Source organism: Trachymyrmex septentrionalis, unplaced genomic scaffold, assembly GCF_001594115.1.
Source record: "Trachymyrmex septentrionalis isolate Tsep2-gDNA-1 unplaced genomic scaffold, Tsep1.0 scaffold16, whole genome shotgun sequence".
Classification (NCBI taxonomy): domain Eukaryota; kingdom Metazoa; phylum Arthropoda; class Insecta; order Hymenoptera; family Formicidae; genus Trachymyrmex; species Trachymyrmex septentrionalis.
In genome coordinates this window covers 329,723-340,003 of record NW_017304758.1, presented here as the reverse complement: position 1 = coordinate 340,003, position 10,281 = coordinate 329,723, and the positions used below count along the sequence as shown (strand labels likewise).

General features: G+C 40.2%; 1 protein-coding gene across 1 annotated transcript in view; it reads right to left on the bottom strand.

Moving 5' to 3' along the window:
• LOC108746147 overlaps positions 1-9,412 on the bottom strand; it is a 121,577-nt gene extending 112,165 nt beyond the window's left edge. Inside the window, exon 1 of the mRNA XM_018482721.1 lies at positions 9,345-9,412. The gene's annotated coding sequence lies outside the window, so the exon portion shown is untranslated. The remainder of the gene's footprint in view (positions 1-9,344) is intronic.
• Positions 9,413-10,281: the final 869 nt, after the last annotated feature.

Sequence of the window (10,281 nt, the reverse complement as noted above, 5' to 3'; positions counted from 1 at the left end):
ACACACACACACACACACACACACACACACATACACACACACACATTAACAATATTAATAACTGTGTAAATTAATATCATTCACATTTTTGGAATTAAACGTTTCGGATTTTTTTAATTATGCGTTAAATATTCCGCAAAATTAAACAGAAAAGTCATGAAACGCTTTCGTTTCCTTAGAAATCGAGACCGCCGGGGTGTTCCATCTTGCCAGGAATACCGGTTACCAGTGAGTGCAAGTCTGCAAAAAGTTATCGAAGAACGCAAAGTGCATGCAGAGGTGCGATATGAAAAAAACGAAGTGTCGTATACTTCGAGACGATCTCCGACATTCTTGCTCGTCGTATTCTCGGCGTCGATATGATTTTCCCGTTTACGACGGCGTAAAATAAAACCGCGTCTCCGTTCGTCCATCTGTCCGCGTCTCTCACGTCGCCGCATATATGCGATGGAATGCAGTTATATCGCGTCTCAACTCAAAAGCGCGACGATCGAGCGGTGCGACGTCGGATAAAACGTTCCACGTCGGATATCAGCGAGAGGCGTATATCCGTGATGCATAACTCGATCGGGCTTCGCCGCGGTTTCGTATTCAGATATGAAAAAACGAGAGCGCGAGTAGGAACGTCGATGGAATCGTGTTAGATGCAATACCGTGAAATCAGCTCTCGATTATACGTGGAAGTGTGTACGGCTTAAGTCTCTACGCTTAAAGCATTTTTTATGGGACGCCTCGACCCGGTTACGTCAGGTAAGGACGAGTACACTTGACGGATGCTACCGCGTACATTATCCTGCGAGGAAGTACCGTTGTACACCGTTGATATTAGTTGAATAATATACACTGCGGACGGACGAGTGGCATTAACAGAGTGTGAATGCTTTTTTTAAACTAGCGACGTAGACTATTGGCGGTTTCATTAAGATGAAAGTTGGATTCTCTAAACTTTCATCAGCATTATGAATTTCTATAAAACATCTTAGAGAATAGTATTTTTAAATACATATATACATTATAATAAATTATATAATTTCTCTCCAGAGAGAGAGATGAGTTATGGATATAACGAAGCGTTCGAAGCACGGAATTAATAATGACTAAAGTAAAAGGAAAGTTGCAGAGAGAACATACTTTTGTGTATTTATATGTATAAACTACTTAAATTTACATTGATATCAATTCGTACAACACAAAGTTATTCCTCCTTTACGAGGGACATTCGATTTCAACCGGTTTTAACAGTTGCCTTTTTACGATCTTACCCTCGAAATGCGAAGGCAGTTAACACGAATCGTAGCGATTTTTGAACGTCATAAATGTCGCGAATTATCATAATCGTAAATCATATTATGTGGGAGCACGTACATTTGTGCAGTAATAACCGGCCAACAATGTTTGACATTGAGATCGAAATCACGAACGAACATCGTGTATCGTCCCAGTCGCACTCCGTTCCGCGGCCGACATTTATTTACGCTGCTCTCGATCCTAAATCAACAGTCGTCGAATACTTCGCGGCGATGCAACAATACCTGCTGCAAGCGGGCGTTAGGATGCAGCACGTAGAAATATTTCTCATGGGTGTTTCGTCACTTCTGGCGTGAATTCGAGAACGCGACCCTTCGCGAGAGTGCTTTCTTTCATTAGAATCACAATGCAGACGAGATCCAGCGCAAACAAACGGGAAAACCGCTTCCCAAAAAAGAAAAATTGTATCCGTTTATATAACGAATTCTAATGGATTACTGTAGCGGACGTATTGTAACGATGTTAGCCTAATGTCTTTACGGTACATCGTGGCATAATGAGTCCCGGTAATAAAGCAGCTGAATATAGTGCGTCGCTCGCCAAGTAGTTTTCCCAGCCTATTGTACTAAGCGTATTAAGCTCCGGTCGTGCGATGTTTAACCTAACATTCAAGGAACTGTTTGTGGCGCAGTTTTGCGCAATTCCTCGGAAAACACTCGGGAAACTTTGCCGTTTGGATACGGGTCGATTCTGCCGTTTTATTGGTGCTATCATTCATGGCGATAAGATCGGTAAACGCGACTAGCGTAGATAAATGCCGTATCTTACGATAATGCACCAACAATCGTAAGTATGGAAACAAAAACTTTGCATTCTACGAAACGAATACGTTTCTTGTCGATCCCCGTAATTAACATTCGACTAACGGCGTTCAGAAACGTCAATAACGTCGCTAACGATTGAAACGGAGAGCAAAATGTGGAACGAATTGGTCATAAGATATTCGAATAAATCGATGCAAAAACAGCTGTTCGGTTATTATCTTTGAAAACTTCATACGAAAGCTAGCTCTTGAAATTTAACAACATTATAATTAATAATCGAGCGCATCTACGAATCGTATGCTTCGTCAATTACTAATTAGGATAATAATGAGACTATAGTTGAATTGAATTGAATACTGAAATCAGTGTAACGGTCTCCACGCATCATCGATCAATGATGGAATGATCGAGATCTCCTAATGAGGAAGAAATAAGGTAAAAGGATTACACGTTGAACAGTCTAAGAAAGCGAGAGAGATAGTTTCAAGATACATTGGAGAAATTCAAGAAAGATGAAAAACGCCTGGCTATATTGCTTTGTTATGTTTGTCGAAGATGTATGACTATGGATTCTCAATTAATTAGTGCGCACAGGGTTATTGTGTTGATTAAAAGCGTGCTTGTCTTAACTGTCAAAGCGACTACGTGACTCTGCTGTGAATAAATAGTGCTTTATCATCCTGAGAAACCGTTATCTTGAGAAGAGAATACAGAACTTTGTTACGCAATGGGCAATACGGCGGGATTAATTAATAGAAGGTTATACATTTGCAGTCGCTCTTCGGGGGATACGTTATTAATTCGGTCTCTTCGAACATAAAAGAAATTTAAATAATTGTGGAAACAACGAGCGACGATAAGAGACGATTGTAAATAAATTACACAGAGAGCATTAAATCACGTGCTCTGATAGGACTGTTGAATTTTTGCGTCTCAAGATAGCATCAAGCACAAGTAAGTCTTTTATGTAATTTCTCTTGGAACCGAGCTAATCGACGAAACAAACGTAATACAGGTCAAATAATGTAATAATGGGCGACTCTCTAACTGGTAATATACGGCCTTATTTCAGCCAAGGACTATTGGCTTTTTACAAGATCACCACAACTGATAGTTTGATTTTCTGCAATGACACCAGCCGAGTTTGCTGGACCGAGAAACGAAAAAAAGGAACCGGACTCAACGTTAAATACAGTGAACGCGCGTGCGATTATCAAACATTATTATTAATCTATCCGATCTATCGTATGGAAATTATGTCGATAAAATAGTGCATATGAATGATGTTCGGCATACAAAAATAATATTGAAAAAATTCTACATCCGTTTTTTGTCGTATAACGCGCGTAATACAAACTACATATATTATAATAAATGCTGACTAGTTTTTTAGGTCAACAATTTCTGCGATATATGAGTAACGATTTACGAGTAACATGATATTTAAAATCTCAACCGGAACGATAGATGCTTCAAACGTGTTTGCTTTTACTAAATACAGCATTTCAGTTTGTATATACACGCAATTTATTTTGTATTTCTATCAGTTGCAATTAACTCACAAAAATGAACTATAACTAATAAAATGTAAAAAAAGAAGAGCAAACTCCGTCTCACTATTAAATTAATTTCTTTAACATCATTGTTGACTAGCTTCAATAGAGAGTTTGCAGAAACAAATAATTTACAATGATCTAAACCACATATTTTTTTTAATATCTTTTTAATTAAAAATACTTATTTAAATATATAATTCAAAATGAAAATAAAAAATAATGTGCTCCTATTATCGTTCAAAAATATAATATAACAATGTATACAATTGAGAAATTTCATGTCACCGTACAACATTTTTGTTAATCATCACTTGCCCGTTTAAATAGACAGAATGTCAAATGTCATCTTCTATCGCACGAATGGCCACTCGTTTGAAAACTAGAACTTATGTTGCAATCGGAAACGTTGCACGACAAGAGCGTGGTCGCTCGCGCCCGGAACGATAATTTTCCAGCGATCGTTCACGGTTCGCGAGTGTACCGACCGTAATGACCGCTCTGTTCTCCGTGGCGTGTCATCGACATTTGCAGAATCGCTCATTGTCACAAATGATTTGAGTGCCGTGGCACGCATCGTGATCGTTCACGATGCGAAAGGCCACACGCGCGAGTTCATAAAATCTCGGGTCGTGATCGAGCGTTCCTTTATTATTAGTGCATTGCGAAGCATACAGTTTAAACTGGTCCTGCGCCGCGGACCATCGACATGACAATCGTTCACTTTCACATGACAAATATGGTCCTGTTATGCAACATTCATTTCGACGACCAGTAATAAGAGTAGAGTAGTAATTTGCAACGCAGAAATAGATCAGTGTGCTTCTTATCTCATGAAATGAATTTTATGTATCTTAGTGTCATACTGCACTTTCCGGACGATTACAAATAATTATGAGAAACCTGAGAATTCTGCAGAAAAAAGAAAGCTACAACAAGAACACTGAGATTAACCTGAAGAGATATTAACATCAGCATGTCACACAATGAAAAATGTTCGTTTCTAGTGGTTTTTTTTTACAGAAAATTACTTAGAACAAAATTACGCAGGACAGGTCCTACAAACGAAAGTTTCATTCAGCAACTCTCTCTCATCCTAGACGTCACGTTGTACAAGTAAAATATGGATTAGAACGGCAGATATCGCGTGTTCATATTTCAAAACAGATAATTAGTCGGATTAATGATCGAGACATCAGATAAATCGTCGGTCGCAAACGATTGGATGCTATTGGTCTGGAGGTACAGAGATGTGCTTCAGAATTGTGCAGTTTATGAAAAAAAAAAAAAGGAGGAAAAATTGGGAGACGTACTTCCGTGCATGTAATAAATACACCGCGGATCCCGGTCTGATCATCATATGAAAGAATGGCTTTACTCCTGAAATAGCAATTGCGATCCGGTAATAACGCCCTTCCAACATTTACCCCGATCGCTCATTACCGCCGCGAGGTACTTCGGGGATTTACATGCGTCCGATTTTCACGATTTACAATGTTTAGAGGCACACGCGGCCGACATCCCGCGGCAATATACTCTTCCATCGTCCTTCCCTCTTCGGCTCTTCCGCTTCTTGAACTCCATGCTCATTCACCATTTAACCTCCCTTCGTGTTGATTCCCAAGATTATGGGCCAATCGTCGATTATGCCCGCTCTGGAAGCTCGCAATTTCAATGGCTATTGCCTGCCAACAGGAATATTAATGCAAAATAGATTACCCCCGACTACCATTCCATCTATTATTCCTTCATTCTATTCTTTCTCTTTCTCGATACGAAGGACATCCGGTTACAATGTCCATCGGCATATTACCGCAGTACGCACGAAACGGTAGGCCGAACAGAGATGTGATAGGGAAAATATTCAAGATGCTCCGAGATAAACGGCCTAGACAGTTATTTAGTCGGAGTCATTCGCTACTCTCGAATGTATAATGCCAACAGAATCGATTTAATGTGCTGCTTTTTGCTTTTACCCTTCGGAATAATATGGCGAATGAACAATGTCGACTGCCTAACCAATGCATTATGTCTGGGGTAGTCAGGAGATATGCGACATACCAAATAAAATTTCCATATATCTCTCTTCAATGAAAAAAATATTAGAAAAATGGTTGAAATAATATTTTTTCTCATTATCAAGCTTAGAAAGTGTCATATGTAACTAAAGCCATTAATAAACTGATCTATTCACAATTGGTGGTTATTTTTCAAAGTAATGATCTTTTCAGCTGAGATAGACTCTGTATAATCATCAGGATAAATCACGTTATTCCGCATGGACGACCTGGAAAGCGACTACTGATCTTCACGAAGAAATCGGAACGTGTTCCAGTCCGAGTGGATCTTCTATCTAATAATCGAAGAAATGCAACTAGGAGAACTGGAAGTCTACATTCGTTAAACACGAATGAGCACAGCAGGTTCACATAATTTAAGGAGCCTCCCTCGTTCTTGTGCAATGCGCGCGCGATTTCAAGGCAATTTCGAGCGTTTCACTTACATTCATTTCGTACATTCCCTCCCTTTGCTTTACCTTCACCATTTCACACGACATTGGAATTTTTTAATTCTATGAAATCAGTTTGCTGTCAGAAACCCCGTCGACTACAAAATACAATTCTTTGACGGTAACTATAGAAATAGAGATCAGTCATCGTGAAAAAATCCTTTAGAAACAGATTTTTCGCAAGAAATGTGTACACGGAAGACCCTTTTCTCTTAAAGAAAATAAATTAGATTTAGCTAAGCTGGCTAAGCAGGTACAAGATTTTCAAAGTTCATAAATTTTATCTCTAGTTTCCTAAATCTCTAGTCTTTTCTACTTTGGGAGTCAAGTCTTATAATAAAGCTAATCTGTTTATAGGTCAACACCAACAAATAGAATGATATTTTTTTTCCTACTTCTAAAATTATCTCATGAGAAATAAAATAATTACAATTTAATTTAAATAATGTAATAAGATAATTTTATCAATTAATTACTCCTTTTTAATGTGAAATTGATATGTACTCGATCAATATTACTGTTAAATATTTTATAATGTAATTTCCCGGCATTATATACAATACGTAAAATGACGTTACTCCATCGTTCTAAGGTTAATAGTTACAATATACCATTACGTAATAGTAATGTGTCCATGGTCAAAGGGTACGATAGCTCGTACGCAGCAACTTTCACTGTAGCCCCTTCACGAAGGATCACGACCGCGATCGAAGCATTTAACGATGGTATTTTAATAAGCGTTACGTTTGGAGGTCTCTTCGGGTGTGTTTGGTATGCGTCGGACCAGCCATAATTATTACAGGTAGCTACCTACATCAATGTCTGACACGTCAAGCTATCTATACGGCAGAATTCTCGATTCTTAAAAGTAGTTACTCGGTTCTTTATAGTAATACCTTTCCATTCATAAAAGGAATCTTCTACACACGAATACTTGTGGAGAACGCCATTAGCAGTAGCGGTGACCTTTTTTACTTTCCGGCTTTGTAACGATTTTCCATGCTTTGCACCGGTAAAAATGTTTATCGAAACCGAATTACATTGACTGCTACCAGACGTACAAACACTTTCATTGGCAATTACGTAATCACTTCTATAATTACCAACCGTCACGTACAACATGAATAACTAACTAATAATCGAATGTGACATTTCCATCTTTGCGTAAAATTATTTTCCAGGTGGCTCATATTTCGCGGTATGCATAGTTATATAAGCACGTAGAAAAAACATATTTTGTTTCATCATTTTTTCTAAACAGTATTTCCTAATTCTACCTATAAAATACAAACAAGTTTTGCACGTTTAATTTAATCTACAGTGCTAAAGTTAATAATATTCAACAGTCAATGTATCTCACTTTAGTTAATTGTACGTTTACTACATAAACCACATAGTTTAAATTATTCATAACATGATCCCGATGCCAGTACACGACTATTCAAAAATTAATTTAATTAACTTTTCTTCGCTCCAATTCACGGCAGAGTATAGAGATTCGCAAATCTGGATAACGAAATTATCAGGTATATAATGTAAATTTTAAAATAATTTTGAAATCATATAAGACAATGAAAACTTATTGTGACTATGAGTATATTTTATTAAAATTATAATTACTATAAAGAATTACATTCACGTATTTTTTTATATTTTTAACATTTTCTAATCCCGCTCAATAATGTAAATATTATACGTAAGCTATTCCTCTCTCCGATTCACACAATGAAAATATGCGAGTAATTATAGCCTAAATTTTATTTTACAAATTAAACACATATTTTAATTTGAGAATTAGCACATAATAGCTAATACCTTTCCTATCTGATCGTACATTCGCTAAGATCAACCCGCTTCAACTATACTTTCACACAATTATATTCGCACGTTGTATTAACACTCGCAATCCTGTTACAACGCACGCCTGTATATATTCGAGGAGAATTTAATAAGTCCTCTCTCGCTCCGATTCACGCGGCTGCGCGGCATGGTGCGTCGATATCACGCTTATCCACGCCGTTCGCCGCGCCGAAGAAGCAACCTACGAACGCGCCGTGGAAAAGGTCAAGGCACCAGCCTTGGTATCGACCTGGTGTCAAGGCCATCGCTGCGCCGCAGCGCGCGCGCAAACAACACTGGCAAGTTCATTATTTAAAAAATCGACATGACTCGAGAGGAGACTCACGAAGTCAACAACCTACTCAAAGTGGTGACTCGTTGATTGTACGTGCAAATGCGACAGCCTTCTTCGGCTGAAGCGAACAGGCGATCGCCACGTTTGGAAGAAAGTACGCCAAGACCATGAACGAAACAATGGCTCAACCGGAAAATCGGTTCCATACGCCGGTCGCTCGGTGTGTTGAAGAAGATTCCTTGGACGGAAAAAATTTCTGGTTGAAAAGAAAGAATTCTAATTAACACAATCGGATTCTTTTTCCAATGCTAGAAACCGTATACATCCTCCACACGGGGGATGTGCGCGTTATTGTTTTTTTTTGTTTCGGACACAATATATGCAGACGATTTTCGGAAACGGACGTAGTAAAGAAAGGATAAGGCAAGAGACCCAGGGAGGGCAGGGACCGCTACCCCAGAATTTGCTCAGGTAAAAGAACGATTTCTTAAAATTCACGCCACCTTTCATTCTCGCGAAAAGAGAAGGAACGTGAACCGAAAACCGAGACCGTTACGCGCGTTCAGCAAGTTTCAGGATACAGTCGAGCGTACCGGATTTTAATCGTTGGCATTAAACTCGTCGATGCTCGCATAATATTAAACTTGCGAGCGATCGCGATAACATTTCTTTACTGAAATGAAATCAAACATGTGTGCGGTAGCCAACACAGTCAAGAGATTTATACACAACTCTCATTGCGCGCTGGAATCGCGAATGGAGAATTGGTTTAAGGAATTGAAGCGTGAAACACGGAACAGACGAGGCCAAATCGCGCGTAAGTATCCGTTATGCAATGACCGTGTCTCCGTTAAGCACGTGGTGTCAGATTATCGCGTTTTCAAGAAAAACGTGAGAGACCGTAGGAATGGACAGGTGCGAATGCGCTTGCGAGCAGCGGGCTTCCTTAAGGTGTCGCCTAGAAACCCTTACGAACTAAAGACGGCTGGGCCTTCGCCGCCACCTGGCACGAGGCGTGCAGGTGTCGGCGAGAGAAGCGGAGAAACATAGAAGCTGATATTGTAGCTAATCCCCACCTGTTGATACACGAAGACGGCTGCAGCTCCGCTCAGTTCGATCGTCGTTGCTAATTGGCTTATTATTGTAGAGAGAGAGAGAGAGAGAGAGAGATCCGTGCTCCAGGTAGATCACGAAGTCCTTAAGATCCAAAGAGGATGACGACGTCGAAGAAAACGAGTCGAAGCGCGGGAGGAACGATGAAATCACCCACTGTACATTAACACCACGTCACACCGCCGGAACGCTGGCTCTCTCGAAAGCACGCGCGAGAAAAGATGGTTTCCTCTTCGATAATTCCCTTCTCTTTTTCTACTTCCTTCCCTGCTCGAATACCGGAAACAATGATTCACCACGCAATGTCGTCGATCGGTGCATTATTAGTCTACGTACGAGTATATCTAACGTCTCGCGACGACGTTGACGGAGACACCATCATTCTATCGGCGCGTTCGTAATAAAAGAGACGGCCCGCGATCCTTTCCGCGCGAGCGCCGTTGCACGACTGTTGCCGATGTTAGCCGACCATGGTGCCGCGCGGGGTAACCGATGGAAGCCGACAACGGCCGAGGTTTCACGTACAAGACCGAGCGCGGCCGATTCAACTGGATGGAATGCGTGGCGGAAACCAGCCGGGATCGGAATCGGGATCGGGTGCTCTCCGCCGGTTCGAAGGCAATCCAAGGCAAACGACCGCACTGCCCGCTCTTCGTTTCTCCGCGCCGTAGAAGCCCTTAAGACTGCTATAATCTATGTCTATTATCCTTCTTCTCCGTTTGCTTCTCGGCCATGTTATCCCGCCGGTACTTTGCGATACGCGGCGCGCTAAATTCGCGCCGATTCGAATCGAACCTTAATCGAGCATCGCTCTTGGATTCCTTTCTTAGGTTTACAAATCAGCGATTAGGGAATTAATTAACAGATCTACATAGCGCATCGAATTATTGCGTCAAAATT